At 45.8% G+C, this 20,174-nt stretch overlaps 1 protein-coding gene and 1 long non-coding RNA gene across 6 annotated transcripts in view; both read right to left on the reverse strand.

The window, feature by feature from the left end:
• The window catches only part of GPSM1 (G protein signaling modulator 1), a 141,910-nt gene that overhangs the window by 97,411 nt on the left and 24,325 nt on the right, over positions 1 to 20,174 (reverse strand). For 2 of the 5 annotated variants that reach the window (XM_073314703.1, XM_073314704.1), the window contains exon 2: positions 15,657 to 15,781. The exons of the other annotated variants lie outside the window; for them this stretch is intronic. The gene's annotated coding sequence lies outside the window, so the exon portion shown is untranslated. The remainder of the gene's footprint in view (positions 1 to 15,656; positions 15,782 to 20,174) is intronic. 5 annotated transcript variants of the gene reach the window in all.
• Positions 1,665 to 6,737, reverse strand: LOC140899342 (uncharacterized). The gene is made up of 3 exons (XR_012155291.1): positions 6,578 to 6,737; positions 5,074 to 5,203; positions 1,665 to 1,904 (listed from the first exon to the last, which is right to left on the reverse strand). It is a non-coding gene; the product is annotated as an uncharacterized lncRNA (long non-coding RNA).

The following is a 20,174-nucleotide window of genomic DNA, read 5'->3' on the forward strand; positions in this document are numbered from 1 at the left end:
TCAGCTAGGACTGAGAGTGCTCGGCCGCTTTAAAAATCAAGCCCCGTCTGTCTGAGACGAGAGTAATCCAAAATTACAGGCCACCTTTGAAAATGCTAGCTTAAGTGATTTGGGTAGCATTACACCCAGAGTCAATGTGGGATTGTTCGGATGAGAATCCAGGCCTGGTCTCCTGGTTCCCAGGCCCCACACACACTCCGCGTCACCACACGAGAGCAATGGATGGGTATGGTTTTCTTTAAGGGGGTGCAAACCTCATCCACCCTAAATTAATGCCTATGCCACTTTCCCAAGGGGTAACACAGAGGCTAGCCCGGTTGCTGCACGTTTTTAATGAATACCACAGAAATCTGGCAAGCACTACAGACTTTGGACTGTATAGAATTTCTTGGCTGATAAGCTACAGTTCCCTGGGCCTGTTTTTCATTAACTTCCCGGCCGTCAGTTTTTCCATCAGCATTCTTTACACAATAGCGCTAGGGCCCACCTTTCATCTCTTGTGCTTCTTGACACCTCTTATTACTTACACACATGGTGGTGGGAATAAGGGTCAACAGCCCATCCAAGCATAGGGAACCTGGGCAAAAGAACGGCGCAAGAGGTATTCCTCCCAAAGCAATGTATTCCGCACAGAGCCTTGCAGCTCTGTCTCTGGTAAGGCTAAAGCCGTGCCTGCTATAACCTTGTTTACACTTTGTAAAACGATGAGTATATTGGGGGGAGGGGAGGGGGGGAGAGAGGGAGGTTGTTTCATTAAAAAAAATTCAATGACATTCAAAATATTTTTAACGACAATTCTTTAATTTTTTTTTTGGTCAAAAACCAAAATATTTAGGCCAAAATGATTTATGGATTTCTTTATTTATCGTGAACATTTCGTTTTGGTCAAAACGCTTTTTCCATGGACTAAAAAGTTTAGATGGCACATATTTAGGGTCGATACCTGTTGTGATTTGGGCTTCCATTACGGTCTGCCTGATCAGTATGCCCCCCCCGACACTCTGGTTCCCCCCAAAACACAAACGCAGTGTTACACCCCGGTGCAGGATAATCTTGTAGCATGGTTTGGCCAGCACAGATCCCAACTGTCATAGAAACCATGAGGTATTTAAACACAATTGTCACTAACATCTCTGCAGTCTCTAACGTTGACAGTGCCTAGTTGGTTTGTAGCTCATAACCTTCTTTGCACAACTCATAATCAACCGGTGGAACTCGGAGCTGCAAGGTACTATTCAGGGAAGTATCTTAGCAAGACTCATAAGGAATTGACAGGTTTCAGAGTAACAGCCGTGTTAGTCTGTATTTGCAAAAAGAAAAGGAGTACTTGTGGCACCTTAGAGACTAACCAATTTATTTGAGCATAAGCTTTCGTGAGCTACAGCTCACTCCATTGGATGCATACTGTGGAAAATACAGAAGACGTTTTTATACACACAAACCAAGGTTCCTGGGTTAGTGGTTCTGTTGTGTGGTATGTGGTTGCTGGTGAGTATTCGCTTCAGGTTGGGGGGCTGTCTGTAGGCAACGACTGGCCTGTCTCCCAAGATTTGTGAGAGTGTTGGGTCATCCTTCAGGATAGGTTGTAGATCCTTGATAATGTGTTGGAGGGGTTTTAGTTGGGGGCTGAAGGTGACGGCTAGTGGCGTTCTGTTATTTTCTTTGTTAGGCCTCTCCTGTAGTAGGTGACTTCTGGGAACTCTTCTGGCTTTATCAATCTATCCTTGCAACAAAGCCCGTTGCCAACTGTGCCCACATATCTATTCAGGGGACACCATCACAGGGCCTAATAACATCAGCCACACTATCAGAGACTCGTTCACCTGCACATCTACCAATGTGATATATGCCATCATGTGCCAGCAATGCCCCTCTGCCATTACATTGGTCAAACTGGACAGTCTCTACGTAAAAGAATAAATGGACACAAAATCAGATGTCAAGAATTATAACATTCATAAACCAGTCGGAGAACACTTCAATCTCTCTGGTCACGCGATTACAGACATGAAAGTTGCAATATTACAACAGAAAAACTTCAAATCCAGACTACAGCGAGAGACTGATGGAATTAAGACTGGAGAGACTGAATTGGAATTAATTTGCAAATTGGATACAAGCTATGTATATATAGCTGATTGCCAAAAGTGTGATTGGCTTGTCTGAGCAGCTTCCTGGGCAAATGAAGGACACGACATTCCTGAAACAATCTGGGTGGATTTCTCAGCTTTTTGGGCTGCTAATTTACCCCTCAGCAATATAGTTATAGCAGAACAAAAACTTGTGAGTAGACAAGGCACAAGAAAGACAGAACAGGAAAAGAGTGTTTCAGTGACCAAAGCATTGACATTTTGGAAATGTCACTGATAATGCAGCTTATGACACATTTCCCTCCTCTATGCTGCACCTTTAAAATGTCTAGCTTGTCTGCAAAGGCAGCTGCCGTTTTGCAAGGCAGACTGGCTGCAAGATGTCACAGAAGACTCACTCACACTGTGCTCTCACTCAGACTTTTCTTTGTTCTTTCTTGTTTTGTTGTTTGCCTGTAATCTAACATCCAAGTTGCTGAGGCCAAGAGTACATGACTGCTCTTTGGCCTGGAGAAAACAACTCATTTGTCCGGAGTCATACAAGCCAGGGGTAGAGAGGAGGCGGAGGGATTTGTAGAAAGTTTGACGGCTGCACCACTGCATCGGGGTTCCCTGGTTTTGGATTGTAGAAGGATGGATTGTAACACTGGTGGACAGGTGTCCCCATTGCCACAGCAAAGAGGCCACAGAAAGAACGGGCCAATCGCCGGCAAGCGTGACCTCTGAAGATCAAGCCTGAGGCACGATGGCACGAAGAAACTTACTCCAATAATGCCTTTGCTGTTCCTCCCTTGTAGATGAAGGGAGCTCCCCACCGGCACTCGGAGCCCTACCAACCCGTTTTAAAATGGGGCACTGAACCCCTGACCTGCAGAGGTCCAGGGTAACCCTTGCGGCAGGTTGGATCTTCAATGGCTTGTTCCAGACTATTCACTCCGCACAACCAGCCAACTGCATGGCTGTTGCATGTTGGAGATGGGCGACATCCGTGCCGAGCAAGCAGACCTGAGCTTCTCTCGAGTCAGCAAGCCAAGCCAGCCCTTCCCATTGTGGGCTAATCCTATTGGCCTGGTAATCTCGCTAGGCAATCCTGTCAATACAGCCCCTCCTCCCAACAGGAGGATTTACTTCAACTGGCTTTGCACCCTGATCAGAGCGACCCAGAGCGCTTAACCAGCCAACACGCCAGGCTGAGAACAGCTACCGCAGGCCGAGCTGCAAAACACGGGTTCTCAGGCAACAGAGCCTGAGAAGTGGAGCTTCCCGGTTGCCGCACCAGCGTCACTATTTGGGGGCTACTTCGTCACACGCTTGTGACTGCGGGAAACCCAGCGAGTTGCCTTAACCCTCATTTCTGCCCTGCAAGTAGAAATGCCATACCCCTGCTCCACAGATGGGGATCCCGGGAAACAGACGGGTGCCTTGCACAGGGAGTCAGCGGCTGAGCCGAGACTCAAACCCAAAATCTGTGCTACTCTAACTGCTAAAGAAAGACAGTCTTGTGGTTAAGCTGGGTTTGATATGGGAGTCCCTCTGTGAGCTCGGCAGAGCCCCTTAGCTCTGCCTCGGGAAAACACGGATAACAATTCCCTACAATGCAGGGATGTGGGGAGAATTCATAAAGTGTGTGAGGAGCCCAGACGTTACAGTGTACTACAAAGTGACAGCACGGCCTAGTGAAGAGAGCACAGGACTGGGGCTCAGGAGACCTGTGTCCTATTGCTGGCTCCACCACAGGCCTGTTGGTGTCCTTGGGTAAATCACTTCACATCTCCATGCCTCAGTTTACTTAGCGGAAAATTATACTGACCTCCTTTATGAAGCACTTTGAGATCTACTGATGAGCAGTGCTGTAGAAGAGCTAGAGATTATTATTATCCAGTGAAGCAGGCCATAGAAATACCAACACAGAGCAAGAGGACACAATTCTGTCTTTACTGTGGGACAATTTGGCGCTACACTTATTTGTTCTGTGCAGACTCAAAGGGGAAGGTGCTGCAACATTTGTGTTGTTCTCAACAAAACCAGCACCAATTCAATCCAAGGCATACACGGGGCATAGTTTTAGCATCATATGCTTTAAGTTCTTTAAGCTCTAAACATTTTAGCAGCTGCTCCTGCTGCTGCTATTTCACCAAATGGGAACTGGGTGTTGAATTCTCTACTGTGCCTTGGAAAATATCCCCCAAGTTCATAAACAACAGTCTGACTGGCAGGTAATCAGGGAAAATGGCAGTACAGTAGCTGGAAGAAAGAAAAGCCGCAGCAGTTACTTCTCAGGCTGGATCAGATTTCTAAAATAATACAGGGAAACAGACAGCTAGAACTCTCTCTCCAGCTGACATACTGTCATGACCTCCCTTCTCTGACTGCTTGGTGCCCCCCCAGTCCTTTAATAACAAAGGGAGAAAACACCCCAGAACAGTTTGTTTAATGCTTACTTCAAACCCCAACACAAACATTTGAGTTAAACTATTGTAAAATGCCCAGATTTACGTGGTTGTTTTGCTTGGATTAGGAAGCCCCTCTGAGTTTCAGGGCAACACCAATCCTGCTTTAAGCAGTTTTCAATGGAAATAAAAAGTTATTACATCATCTGTCTTCGACCCAGGTCTATAGATCATGCCTGTAAAGCTGTACAGAGAAACGAGCCTTGCAAGAATAAGCGTCCTTTGTTGTATTTTGCCCTGTAAGGGCCCAGTTTTGCATTCTTTCAGCATCCCAAACTCCCACGGGTTCCAAAGGCAGTTTGTGGTTTGCCAAAAATGCAGGATCATTAGGACTGGCTTCTACGATTATTATTATTATTCATAATAATTTGGAGTGGTTCCTTCAATGTCTTAGGTAGGCACTTTCCCAACACCTGCCCCAAAAAGCTTACAATCAAAAGACAGAGGTCAGGGAAAGGGGAATAAGATATCGCCAACGAGTCAAATCCTGAGATTTTCACTCAAATAAAACTTTAGCTGGCTTCAAGACTGACCTTCCCCGAGGATCCCGTTTGCCTGAGTATAGCACGCATAAAAGCTGAGTGCACCAGTTCCTCTAATCCTATGGAGCATGAATAATCAGGGAGCAGTTCACGTGCCAATCAGCAGGCTCATCAAAAGGAGCTGGAAGTGAAAATTATGTGAACGACTTATTTAAAAAACCCAACCAACCAAACCCCCAAACAATCCAAGCTTACAAAAAACCTAACGGTAACAAAACACCCATCTACTTCTTCCAAGGGCAATATCCATCGCTCTCATTTTAGATTGGCCAGAGGTGAAATCCGTTCTGCCACTGAGCCTAATTTGTGAACTTCATACACACAAACACAATCGCATACGCTTTCTGGTGTTACCATAGTAACAACTCAGGCACAAGAGTGTCACGGCTCCCAAATGCATGCAGCCTTTAATTAAAATCTGTTTGTCCTTGAACTGGCTGCTTTGCTGAATGTCTGAATTGCCTAATTACCATCAATGCTCAGTTTGGGACTTACTAAAAAGAGAGGTTGAAAAAAAGGCTTTTTCCCTGCTGGGCACATGGCAAATGAAACCCATTTGCTTCTGTGTGAAGGGATGAGATTTGCAGGGCTGATGATTATGGGGAATGCAATGTGGCCCCCACAACCATTGGTCCTTTGACACCCCAAAGCCTCTGTATTCTGTGGGAGCATTCGCGTGCTGCTGCTCCAACTTCAAGGCCAAAAAAAAAAGAAGAAATGTTGCACGCTGCGTCCTCCAGCTCCTGGAGTCCCAGGGCGTCGTGGAAATCAGATCAGGGCATGCTCTGGATCACAGGAAAGGGGCCCTCCAGAGAAGGTCATGCTGGAAAGGAGCTATTCGCTTGGGCTAAATGGGTTGGGATTTCAGCAGACGCACAAGAAGGATGCAGGTAGGAAAGAGGAGTATCACTGCCAAGCCTGGTGGGTTAACAAAGGACCAGGAGCTAAGACTCCTTGCTTTTAGACCTGGCTGTGCCATTGATTCACCAGGTCACCTCACGTAAAGCCTGTGGACCGTGTCTCTCTCATGTTACTCATCTGTAAAAGTGGCCTAATTCTGCTTATACATCTGCCTGGATGCCATGTGCCTTAACGAACACTTGTGAAGTGCCATGACGTCCGGAGCAATCGACATTCAAGTGATCCCTACGGTGGCTCTCAGCTTGGAATACAGATTCCAAACTTCCCGTGTGGCCTTGGGCAAGCTAGGCTCAATCTACACTTAAAACGGATACCCACATAGCTATGCCCACCAGGGGTATGAAAAAAACCACACGCCCCAATGACACAGCTCTGCTGACAAAACCCGCAGGGTAGATGCAGCTCGGCCAACAGAAGATGCTTGTCAGCAGAGCTAACGTTTGTGGAGGTGATGGTCCTACACTGGTGGGAAAAACTCCTTCTGGTGGCGTACACATGGGGAGGCGATGCCAGCATAGGCGCTGTAATGTAGACATTGCCTGTTACTCAGCCTCTCTGTGCCTCAGTTCCCCACCTGTCAATGGGGAATAACAGCACCGTCCCACGACACAGGAGTGTTCAGAGGATAGATCCATTAACAGCCATGGTTAGTGCTCGGGCACTGCACTAATGGAGGCCATACAAGTACCACGGACAGCAAGGAGAAAAGAGGACCGACCGATGCATCATTCTTGACAGCCGCCCTTCAAGGACAAAAAATGCAGATGAGTAAGTTAAAGCCCCCAGTCCTCACACACAGAAGACAACAGGCCCCAGCCCTCTCTTTCCACAAGTTGTGTATCTTCTGCACAGAGCCAAAGGCCCAGCCCCAAGTCCACCAGCAGCAAGGAGCAGTGGGGCAAAGAGCCGCACTGGCCAGTTTTGCAGATGGCTTTCTCTGCTCAGTTCACGGTCAGAAGCTGGGGCTTCAGAGGGGCCATGGGCAGCTTCAGTCCCACCCAACACAGTAACCACTTTGCAGCCTCGCTCCGTGCGCTTGATGGATTCTGATGGTCAATCCTTTGGTCTCTGAAAGACACTGAGCCAGGGACGCACTGCTTGTTCCCTTCTGTGCTACCCCTGCACCGGAGAAGGGGAGGAGGATTCTACTGGCTTGATCTCTGCAGCCCCAGAAAAAAAAATGGGGGGGGGGGTGCCTTAGGGCAGCAGAAAAACAAAATTTCCACCCTGATCACTGAAACCCAGCAACCAACCAACCAAAGATCCCTTCTCCATCCACCTTCTCCCTCACCTTTCACCATGCAGGGTAACAGAAAGTGCCACAGAGTTATCCACATATGGTGGCTGTAGGAGCAGGACAGCAAGTTGTAAGCAGGCCATTCACTGTGCCTCACGGAGCAGAAGGCCCATCCTCTCTGGGTTCTCCTCTGGCTGCGGACCGTGAATCACCGAGCGGTCAGCACCAGCTCATTCCATCCAGAAAAGTTGGTCTCATTCTGCCAAAAGAGTTTCCTCTCATGGGCCAACACAGCGTGGAGTTGCGCAGGAGAGACTCCTCTTTGAGCTACCGCCCACTTCCAGCTGCCGCCAACGTGTTCTCCACATGTCTCAAGAAAGTTTTAGATCAATAAAAAATGGGCAAGGGTTGAAGAATCCCATGGAAGACCCCATGGCCACCTTTTCTATTTGCTCATCCCCCCTGGGGTACATGGGAGCCCCAGCCTTTCCTTCTTCTGGTGTTTTCCTTCCTCCTCCTTGTTTGCCTTTTGTTTAAAGCACGTTCTCTTTCTAAGGAAGGAGAGCCAGAGCAGAGCAGAGGGAGGCAGGGAGGTTAGGTGTAGCCGTGACGAGCAAGGTGGCTCAGATTTGTTCATCACTATCAGCTAAAGATTAACGATGATTTATACCAAATATCATCTTTTTGCTGCCTCATAACTTAACCAAAGGACCAAAGAACCTAATCACTCCTTCACAAAAACTATGGGAGCAAACACAATGGCTCCAAAAGAGAAAATGCTTTCACACTATCCGAGAATGTACCAGAGCCGGTGGGAGAGCTAGAACGTCCTCTTAGGTACAATGGCTACGTTTGGGATGCTGCATAAGGCATGAAGCAAGTGCAGCGTGAAGGGTTGTTGGGGCCATTAGCGGTCACATTACCATGGCTCCCATCAAAACAGTGCTATAATTGGGCTTTCCCACATATCAGATCAAAATATCTGACTAATCAAGGCCAGATTCACTTATCACATTTTCTTGTTCCCTAAAATGGCACATGAGGGATGTTTGGATTTGATTTAAAACCAGTCAGTGAATACACGTTACTGAATTAAGTGTCAGGAAAAATATGAAATTATAATAACAAAATTCTATAGATTTAAGCAACAGGACAGGACAAGGTATGGCATAGACAGATACAGTAGAACCTCAGAGTTACGAACTGACCAGTCATCCACACACCTCATTTGGAACTGGAAGTACACAATCAACAGCAGAGACCAAAAAAATAGCAAATACAGTACAGTACTGTGTAAAACGTAAACTACTAAATCTTGGCTAGGTTGTAAATTCCTCAGGTCAGGCTGCCTAGATTTTAGGCCCAGCATGTTGCAAATGCTTGGCAAACAAAACAAACAGGACCACCACCACAGCACTTCAGGAAAGGAAAAATCTCACCGAAGCAGAGAAAATTTGGATAAAAGCAGTGCAATCTCCTGGCCCTGTTTGCAATCAGCCTTGAATAATAATAGTTTGATAACACTTTATTATTAAACCAGTTGAGTTATCAGGGGTTTCACAACTGCAAATAAATAATGCTTTGCATTTTCATAGCAGCTTCCAGCCGAGGATCACAAAGCACTTTAAAATCATAACATCTCGCTTTACAGATGGGGAAACTGAGGCCCAGAGCTGTGCTCTGCCTTCAGTGAGTTGGTGGCAGAACCAGGCATAGAACAGCCAGCTGTCCAACTCTCTGATTGAAGGGCAAGTCTCAAGTCCACTCTCGGCAGACTCATTTAGGTGTGTAAGTGGGACCTGTTGGATGCTCAGCTCCTTTAAAAATCTGTCCCTTATTCAAAACCTCCACCTTGCCTGTTGGGTGCTGCTTGGCTTGTCATGCCTCATCCATAATGAATACCTAGCAGCCAATATGCCTGTCTAGCGACTCCGAAAAAGCCATGTCACACACTGAGCTAGGAGTCAGTTCTCTTAAATACCAGCTCTCACTGCAGTGAGAAAAAACTCACTCAGGGAGACAACACAGTGCTAGGGTAGCAACACATTAACCCTTTTCTTTCTGCACGGGAAAGTGAGTGTTATGAGCAGCCGACTCAGGTCGTGCGTTACTGTAAGCCGGGGTAGGCAACCTATGGCACGCAAGCTAATTTTCAGCGGCACTCACACTGCCCGGGTCCTGGCCACCGGTCCAGGGGGCTCTGCATTTTAATTTAATTTTAAATGAAGCTTCTTAAACATTTTAAAAAACTTATTTACTTTACATACAACAATAGCTTAATTATATATTATAGACTTATAGAAAGAGACTTTCTAAAAACATTAAAATGTGTGACTGGCACGCAAAACCTTAAATTAGCGTGAATGAATGAAGACTCAGCCCGCCACTTCTGAAAGGTTGCCGACCCCTGCTCTAAGCAGATCCATTGCACACTCCAAACAGAGCTACTGTGGTTATAAAGCAAGAATCAAAGATAGGCGTGATTAATAGCACTGGAAACATATACACTGGGAATACGAGGGCTACAAAGCTTTTCTGAGGAACTAGTATTTGTTCCTGTTAATGTGATTTTTATGGCTTCAGCATGAAAAACTTAAGACACCGCATTGAAATGTATTGAATTTTATATGAAAGTAAATATTTCACAGCATCTGTTATGGGCTGGTGTAAATCCTGCCTTCTCTAAGCAACCACAGAGCAAGTTCTAAAGTGCTCAGCCTAACCAGATATTCACAGGTTTGTCTAATTATAGATAATTAGCAATGAAAGGGGCAGCACACCTTTAAAGAAACTAATCAAGCTGAGAATTAGATCCCACCAGTAATCTGCTCCCTCAGCTTTCAAATGGTTCCTGCGCAAGAGGAGCAGTAAATCCCAACTATTCGTGACAAATTACCAGGCTCAGATAAGAGATGCTCGAACTCTCGGGCTGTGTCATGCTCAGCTACATTGGCTCATGATGGATGAAGATCACATGCCACAAAATGCACAAGTTGGAACTTAGATCTCTCATGCCAAACTATACACCATTCGCAATGAAAGGTCACCACTGAGGGAATGAGTGTAGGGTTTGTGCCCTTTGTTCTGTTTTAATTCTGCCCTTGCATGGATGCACTACGCTGGTCTTTAATTACATGAGCACGTTCTATTGTTTGTTACAGGCATGGTCACTGGCGTCTAAACCCTTCAGATTCACAGCACAGACCACTTCTACCTGAACTAAAGGGCAACTACTTGCAAAAGTAGGCTAGTTTCCTCTACTTCAGTGGTTTTCAACCTTTTTTCCCATTTGTGGATTCCTAAAAAATTTCGAATGGAGGCACAGACCCCTTTGGAAACCTTAGACAGTCTGCGAACCCCCAGGGGCCTGCGGACCACAGTTGAAAACCACTGCTCTGCATGGACCAGCCCCTAGAGGGGGACACGGCACACACTTTAAACACTATTTCTGAGACACCAGTGCAATGTGGATTCCTCGGTTCAATTCCTGGCTGTGGGTGCAGAATGGGTGCAATCTCGTACTTTGAACAGTTGTGACATACAAAGAGCTAAGCAGAAAGCTGAGATACAGTGTAAAGGTAACTGCTGTTTATTGGTGGAGAGAGTAAAACCCTGTAAATAAATGACAGAGTGGTGTTGACAAGGGTGGAGGTCCCAGTGCCCAGACGAGGCAGGGATCGGGGCATGCTGCCCCTCCACAACACAGCACAGTTACTCTAAAAAGGCCGCGTGGCTGAACCGTGGGTCTGTGATATTGACGGTGTTCTATCCCACAGGGTCCGTTCTGGCCACTTCATTAAAGGTGCCTAGAAAGGGAGCTGAGCTCATTTGACAATCTAGCCTCTAACGGATACAGAGTTCTTTTGAAAATATCTTGTCTATAAGGCCCACGCATCTAGGATGCCCAAGTGCACCCACCCTGATCCATAGCTAAGGGTCACTAACAGCACTTCTGAACACAGCCCAGAGAGAAGGTGGAGGAGCTGGCTGCAGGAGGGGTAGAGGTCTGTCTCTCTTCAGGAAAAGCCTTGCACCTGCTATAGACAAGAAGCAAGTCCTGGAAGCTTTTACAAATGGCGTGATGGCTCAACCCTTTACAATCTCCTGCTGCTCTTGGAAGAAAAAAATAAAACCAAGGCACTGCAGCAGCTCACCTTCATAGCAGAGAAAGGACAGGACTCAGTTGTGATGAATAGAAAACGCTGAGGATTCTGAACACACGGAGACCATGTGCTTCTCCCGAACTCCCTATGTAAACATTGGTGCTCCCTAAGTCCTGGCCTGCAGTAGTCAGTCACCTTCAAAGGAAGGGGAGGAGGAATCTACAATTGAACATGGAAATGAAAGGCACAAGACTAAACTGTTTTTGTTCCACCCAGTACTTCTGAGCTGCCAAATCAACCAGCTGTCTGAGGCAGACACTGCATTATATTTCCTAAAGCATGTCAGGAGATGGAAGCTGCACCAGGGAGTGTATGTGGAAGAGACAGGGTGGGGTTTGTTTGTTATTTTTTAAATCTGTTGCTCTTTCATTTGCAGGGGCTCCCTCCGATTGTCCTCACGTGCTGCACAAATTGGCTTGCCGCTGCCTGAAAAACATTTGCTCAAGCCACAGCTCCTGGAAGTAACACAGTGAGGCAAGGCTCATTGCAGCCCTGTGTGCGAAATAGGTGAGAGGCTGCAGGAGAGGGAAAGTGCAGAGCTCCCAAGGTGTTCACGCAGGCTTCATCTCTCTTCCTTTCCTCATTGAGAGAGGGATTGCTGCTCACCAGTGCTCATTTTGGTCGATTTCTATCCCCCATTAGCTCCAGAGTACTTAAAGGGCATTCACTTCCATGGCACATTTGCTAACAAACAACAGCACAGGCAGCGGTTGTATTTCATTGCATTTACGCTGCTATTAACAGAGCTGAGTCAGAGGCCAACATTTCAGAGCACAGACAGGGCCCTCTCTGCAGCTTTGGTGCTCAAGAACTCATACCTCTCACCTCCCAAGTTTTCTTCAGGGGCCAGGATTCAACAAACCCCACCCCTCAAAGCAAAACTCGGACAGACCTTCCCCTGCTTAGTTTCAGCAGCTGACTCTCCATTCAGACTCTGCCTCGCCCAGAATGTCCCCATCCTTGGGCTAGGCTTCAAGCTTACAATGAAACCTGAAAGCTTGCAGGTTTCAGGCCATGTTTTAGCACTGAGGTTTGGCACAGCAGCTAATGAAGAATACCTGGCACTTCTAGAGCTACGTCCATCTGAGGGTCACAAAGCATTCTGCAAAGGTGATTACTATCATCCTCATTTTACAGATGGGGAAATAGCCAATAACTGCACAGGAAATCTTACGTTCCAAACCAGTGAGAATCAGCTCTTCTGAAAAGCATGTGTAATGACACCTTGTGGGAGCTGGCGGCAGGGGGTGAACCCAGAACCTTCAGCACCACAGCACAAACCTCTGCCACTCAATATAAAGGGTAACACCCTCAGCTGTCAAAAGCAGACTATTATCCTCAAGTAGGGGGGCCAGTGGTACACACTGGCAGGTATTTTACATGTTTTGCAGTCTATTGAGGTAAAGTCAGATTGCTGAGTTTAATATGGATTTCTTTTTTCTACAGTTAAAACCCCACTCCCATCCTCATATCCACTGACTAAGGTCAAGGGTAGCAACACTTCTACACCTGATATGTACCTTGTTAGGATAACTATACCTGTATTTATGGTGGGACAGATTCATGGACCTGACGGGTCAATTCCCTTCTCTAACTCCTCTCATGCAGCAGACAGAGAGAGGGTTGCACTGTTCTGTCTCCTTGGTGCGGATTTTTTTTTCAAACAGGGTACTTTAAATTACTTCAATGAGCATTTCAGAATGGGAGGGAAGGCTTGCAAGGGTTCCTAGGACATTTTGTCTACAGTGTCAGTACGCTCAAAGGAATTCGTTCCATTGCACTGGACTGGAAACAATGCCTCTGGGATGGTTTTGCCAGAGATGAAGTCGCATTTTCTTTAGCTTTTTCTCAGACCGACTCTTTCCAGCATCCAGAGGGCAAGAGAGGACAGAGAGCGTGAATAGCTTTGCATTGTAATGTTCCCTTGGTTGTTACATCAGTGCACCCTCGGTCTTAAATATTTGTTTTTGTTTTAAGGCAATATGTCATTTCGCAATAAAATAAATTGAATGAAATGTACAATGCACAGCAGAAGTAAACGGATGGATTGTATTGGTAGGCAATTTGCTGGCTGCTCAATCGACATAAGACGAAGATAGTGGATTTAGTGATTATTTATTTTAGACATATAAACCCAGCAGTGAACAGGGACATGCATGTGGCTCAGTTATTACTGAAAATGTTTACACATTGGTTTGTTCTTTTTTTTAAATTAGGGAGCCATAGTGAACATTAAATGGGAGATGCCTAAGCTCAGCCATCTGATCTTCAACAGAATTTATTTATTAAAGTCCCAATCCTCCTATAGAATCCAAGTTGGCAGATCTTTCAGCCACACAGATCACCATTACCTTCAGGGGAGGCAAGAGATTACCTGGAAGACTGGACTTATATTTTCAGCGTGAAATCCTGGGTCCATTAAAATCAATGGCAAAACTCCTGGGGCCAGTATTTTACCCACTGTCTTTGAGCGCAGCTGCTGAGAAATTCAGCAGTGATAATTTGGGTAATAGGACAACCATGCTTTGGGAAATCTTCCTACTGGAATTTAATGGGGCATCTCAAAAGGCAAATTTTAAGCTTGGGAAGAGCACAGTTCCTGTCCCTTGGCACACACCAGGCTGTATTTATTTGTCTTTCCGTTTAACACTAGGTTTGTCCTCTAGGAGAATTTAAATCAAGACTGGATGTCTTTGGGCTTGGTTTAGGAGTTCCCGGGTGAGCTTCTCGGGCCTCTATTATGCACAGACTGGGTGATCATAACAGTCCCTTCTGGCCTTGAAATCTATGAGTTACAGCAGGGATTTTCAAAAAAAGAAAAGGAGTACTTGTGGCACCTTAGAGACTAACCAATTTATTTGAGCATGAGCTTTCGTGAGCTACAGCTCACTTCATCGGATGCATACCGTGGATTTTCAAAAGCGATCAGTGTGCGTAACTCTGCCCCAGTGAGGCCACTGGGAGAACTCCCGTTGGTTTCAAAGAGCGGAGTTAGGCTGAGCAGTTTTGAAAACTCCACCAAACTTCCTGTATCTTAGAATAAATATATTTGGCCAGATTATTAAAATTCTCTACTTCCTAATGGCCCAAATGAACCAGCAAGGCACAAAAAGAAGCCCACGGGCATTTAACAAGAGTGAAACCATTTTAATGTACTGCCCTGGATGTCCCAACCCTCAGTTTACCTGGGATTTCTTTTTTTCCAATCTCTGGTTTCATTCCTGGGGAGCTGAAATAATTGCCATTATTGAATAATTGTCAGTGAGCACATTAAGCCATTTTCTTTGTTTTTGTGTGCGTCTTTAACATATGCCCCACAGCTCAAAGCTGGGCACTTCTGGCTGCTGTTACTGCTGGGGAGCCCACTCATCAAAGACGCAGGTTTTAGGCAGGATGTGCAGGTCTGTATTTGGATTCTGAGACCAGCCCATAAAAGGGAAGTGCAATTTTTACCCAAAAGGATCAATATTCACTCTGCAGAGGGCTCTCACCTCAGTTCCATGTAAGGGCTCTATGGGAAAGTTCCCACTACATCAATGTGATCAGGGTTTGACTCTTAAAGCGCTGAATAAAGTGTATAAAGTCTAGTTTACATGAAGTTATTCTGGAATAGGTCTTCTTGATTAACTGTTCCTGATTAACTCCATATATGGATGTTCTTACTCCAGAACAACAGTGCCCACAACTGGCGTCAATCAAGAATAGCTATTGTACTTTACATTCACACTCTGCCTACACGTGAAATTTGGTAATTAAGCCCTGAATATGAGATTTAATCTTTTTAGTACAGCACCCTCATTTGATAACTGGGCCTACAGTATTAACACTAGGGACTAAAACCAGGGACCTGCACACCCCAAACTTCAGATCTAGAGCCTCACCTTGCAGTTCTGAATGCTCATAAATGTTAGGAGAAGCTGGATGTGGGTCCAGAGTCCAATTCGGCAGCCTGGGCCCATGTCTGGCCAGCACACTTATTATTTGGAAAGTGTCTTCCTCATCTGGTTATGTTTCCAGTCCCAGAAGGTTCTTTCTTCCTGAGAGCAGAGCCCACTTCATGTTTATGGCCACATCAATGTGCGGATTGTGGTGGTTTGGCTGGATTCTCAAAACTTTGAGCCTTCATTTAAAAACACTGGTGTTTGCAGCTCCGCTATGCATGCAGTGGTCCCTTCACTAGAGAAACCGAAATCATCCCCCAGAAACTGGGGAAGGTCTCAGCCAGTGAGAATGGAATAATATTTCACACTTACCCATCACATCTGCCTACTGCAAAATTCTTGCTCCTTCCTCTGTACCATCTGGTGTGGTCACTCTCAAAGACAATACAAGACTAGATGGGCCTTGGGTCTGATCCCATCTCGCAAGTCCTATGTTCCTAAATACGGGAGGCAGGGAAACATCTTACTAGAGCCAGTGGGGAAATGTTAGACAATGTTTTTTTCCACTGAAAAATGCCAATTTGTCAAAACCAAAATGGTTTGCAAAACGGGATCAGTTCCAGTGACTAAGAAAAAGAAAAAGAAAAAAAGGTTTAAAAACTGATGTATTTTCAAAATGAAAACCCCCAGCTTTCTGGTTTGAAAGGACTTTTCATTTAGAAATTTAAGCTAATTTAGGCCACGTAAAAGGTTAAAAACAGAAAAGGAAAAAGGGTTGGACTCAAAATAAAAGGTTTTAAAATGATCAAAACAAAACATTTCAAGGGACCCAAACCAGGAAAGCAGAACCTGGGGAACAGTTCTGAGATTTTGACTTCTTGTCCTGACTCAGGAGGGTAAAATTTTTTGAACTTTCAAAAATGGTCACAGGACGGGGAACCAGGTTCCTGCCCAACACTCCTTCTCATGGCCAATACTGCGGCTGTGACTTGAACCATGCTAACTGTGTTAATTGTCTGAACACTTTCAATTCAGTTCACAGGAAAGCGGACACAGGTTTGGTTTTCAACTGATAACCAAGGCCATACAACTAACTCCCCCCTCCAGGCATCCCCTCTCTTCCTCCCTTCCCACCCCACACAAAGGAACCAGCTGAGCTCAGTGAATGCCAACCAACAAATTCAGGCCTGTTATGAAATTGCACACGCTGGGGACTTCAAGGGATTTACCTTTCCCACAAGCCAATTGAAAAAGATTTTTTCTTGTTCCCACAAACACAGAGGAATAGGCTGAGGGGCCAGTCTTTCCACATTCTAGCTCACCTGGAAATCCCCTCTTCTGCAATACCCCTGCTCTGCCCCAGCCACACCGAGCATGCTACATCTGTTCAGAGCCATGGACTCCGTCTCCGTGACCGCTGAACAAGGGAACTGAATCAGCTACCTAAAAAGGTGGTACCAATTTACACCAATGTCTAAGGCTCGTATTGTATCTAACTCCATCAGGGCAGGTCAAGCTGACCTTGTCTGCCCTAGTAGCCCACACGGTTTCTTTAAGAGAATCTGAGTTGGTTTTTCCCCTCTGCCCCAGGCTTTCAGAAAGGGTATTACTGGGCTGGCGAGTGCTCAGCCTTCCTCCTACACATGCTAACCACACAGCCGCAGGGCAGAGCCACAGTGATGGACAGCTCCGATTAGCATGGGCAGGATGGGATGAGGAGATACTGCCAGAGTCTTTTCACAGACTAGACTTGCCAGCGACTTGCAGCCAATCTGATTCTGTTCCCTTTCTGTCTCATCTGCTTTTCTTCAGCTCCAGCGCTGCTAAATATTTCAGGCCAACTGAGACCTGTAGAATCCTTTTGAAAACACACCCCTCAGAGAACATTCTTCTGGGTCAGTTGGGGCCTGATCCAGAGAGGTGCTGGGCAGTCACGAACCCCCTGGAGATCAATGGGAGTTGCAGTTGCTTGCTCTCTATCAGGATCATTGAAAGGGGTTTGGCTGAGACCTTGATTCAACTTGAGATTCCTTTGCTTCACATTGCAGAGTGAGCAAGAGTAATAGACTCAGAGAGCCCAGAATGACAAGTAAGTGCCTTCCTCAACCTGCCAGGCAGCTAATGCAAACTGGGAGGCCGATACCACTCATGCGTTCCCAGCCAAAGCACACCTTCAATTGCCTATTATTACCCCTTCAGTTGATCCTTTGGGTTTCGTAAGTGCAAATGGAGCTGGTGGTTTATGCAGGTCACAAAAACAAACAAATAAAACCCCTCCAGACAGTTCAGCGTTCCCAGCAGCAGCCATGCAGGAGCAGCTCAGGTCTGGAATGGTAGGAAGGCTGCAGGCTATGACAGATTTTCCCTGGCATAGCTGTGGTACAGCAGATGCATCGCCTCCGTGAGCTGCACCCGTCTTACACTTTCAGGGCTGTTAAAGGCATCATCGAGTGCTCCCTGAAATTTTGGGGTGATAAAATTCTAAAACAAACCCGAAGACCAGATGTGCTTTGTTTATAATAAAAGCTGCCTTTATACCCCGGTTGTTGGTTACACTCCAAACACAGACAAATCACAGAGTTCTCCTGGGCTGTTGCAGATCTAAAAAACACCCAGTTGGATTTCTCCAAGAACAGGCTTTTCCCCTATTTCAAACCCAGGAAATGTAGTTTCCAAGGAGTTCGGAATTGAATACACCAGCCTATCCAGTTTAGAAGCCAGCACCCGAGGACACAGCTCTGCTGGTTCTCTAGGCAAAGTCAGACTCAGACTGGCAAACAAGTCCAAGCTGTGACAATGCATCGTGTTCCTAGGAGACTCCAAGCCAAAGAAAACGCAGTAGCCTTGTGTACAGCCAGGTTATCTGGGTAAATTTTTCCCATGTTGCTAAAACTAGAGCAGCTCCACTAATGCAAGCAACAATGGGTTACCTAGTGTAGACAAGGCCTAGCATTAGCTCGACTTGCTCTGAGCAGGATTAGACAAGGTGGAGTTTAAAATACCTTTGGCCAGCCCACGCTAGTGCTCCCACCAGAGGAGCTGCAAAGGTGTTAGTAATGGTGGGAAACTTTTTCCCAAGAACTCTGTGCCAAGAGTTTTATTGTTTTCTTTTTTCTTAAACGAAGCCGATCCTTGCAGACTCGGAGCTGGACCGATGACAATCTAAGGTCAGCAGCAGAGCATAAAATCCTGGTTTTCATTTTTTATGACATTATGGGAAAAAAAGATCTATAAAGGCCATATATTTTAATTTGTAAGCCCATAAATTGAAATGTGGCAGGGCTCCCAACAGAAGGCTCAACCACGGTCTTGCAGCAGGACAGTAAACGGGCAAGACAAGAATTATGCTGTTTTGCTGACCCAATAGAAACAGCCGACTTCGCAAACCCACTGCCTGTTTTATGCTACTTTGGAAGCCCATATTGTGTAGCCACTAGTTGAATGGCATATCCTGGCACTCTAGTGCAACACCGTTTCAGTTCTTGCAGAAAAGCAGCATGTGATGTAACTAGGAGGATTCTCAAGTGTTTTTCTCAAGACCTTTTGGCGTCAGCCTACAGTGGGGATTTTTGTACTGGTGTAGCTAGGCTGAGATATCTGCTCTGATGGAAAGCTCTAGTGTGTCCATGTGTTGCACGAGCACCCAAAGATAAAATGAATGGTGGCAAGTCACCTTTTACACTAGTGCAGGGCTCCTACATGAAGGGATTTGCACTGGGACAGTGAAAGCATAGCATTACTGGTGCAAAAATCCCTAGGGTAGATAATCACTTAGTTCTGAAAGTCTGGCCTTGGAGACCAGCGCTTGGTATCTTTACACAAGCCTGCAAAAACAGGCTCTGTCCTGCATTTCCACAGGTGACAGTCCCATGGGCATCTATTTTTTTTCCTAGGGAGCCTTCCACGGCCTAGTGAGAACCCTAAGCAACCCTATTACTCTCCCAAACCCCAATATCACATGTCAGGCCCCCAGAATTATGATTAAGACAATCCTGAGATTTTTTTTTTTTAATTGTGGGGTTTTTATTTGCCTTCTGGTGTTTAAATTTTTGGGGGTTGTGTTTTCACGTTTTCTTCAGAAGCAGAAACATACATTCCTTTTAGATGGAAGTTTCTCATGTAAATCACGTGACTCCAGGAGCTGAGACTTCAAGAAAAACACCAAATATGGTGAGAACTGACAACGCTGTCTCCCTTCCTATTTCTAGGATAGCTAGGATTTCCCTCAGGCCTCAGTAATGCCTCTCCTTAATCTGCTGCAATGGCTATTATGCAATGGCAGACACTCCCTCCCCTCTCAGGGATTGAACATGCAGCCTTCCACAAATGCCTCTGGCCCAGGGAGTGGTAGATCCTGAAAATAATCTACATGGCCTGTAAAAATGGAGAGATCTAAAGCCAGATTGGGGATGCCAACAACTGAATATTGCTCTGGGGACATATATCAGAATGAAAACAGCCTGGACTGGACATTTCATAGCTGTAGTTCAGTATTACCAGCATGGCTAAAAAGTGGATTAACTGGAGATCATTCCTAAGAGCTTTCCTAAGGTTGCTAGTGCAAATGCTGTGGTCACCTCAGGATTTTACAGGGCTCCAAATAAAAGGAATATTAAGACTGCTCCTAACAATAAATCTTTAATCCTGCTCTTCAGAAGAGCAAATAGACAGTAACAGAGCAGCCAAGCAGCAAAGGATCCTCTCTAATTTAGGTGGTTGTTAAGCAGGAACAAACATGCTGTACGTAGTAATACTCAGCTGCTGTGTCTAAGCAGTAGCCATGTCTGCTCTTTATCATACGCCGTGCCACGGTGCTTTAGAACAAGGATTCATCTTTTCCAATTGAGTCCCAATTCAAACTGGGTCCTAAGGCTGTCTCTCACTCTCAAG

This window comes from Lepidochelys kempii, chromosome 16 (genome assembly GCF_965140265.1).
Source record: "Lepidochelys kempii isolate rLepKem1 chromosome 16, rLepKem1.hap2, whole genome shotgun sequence".
In the NCBI taxonomy this organism is placed as follows: domain Eukaryota; kingdom Metazoa; phylum Chordata; order Testudines; family Cheloniidae; genus Lepidochelys; species Lepidochelys kempii.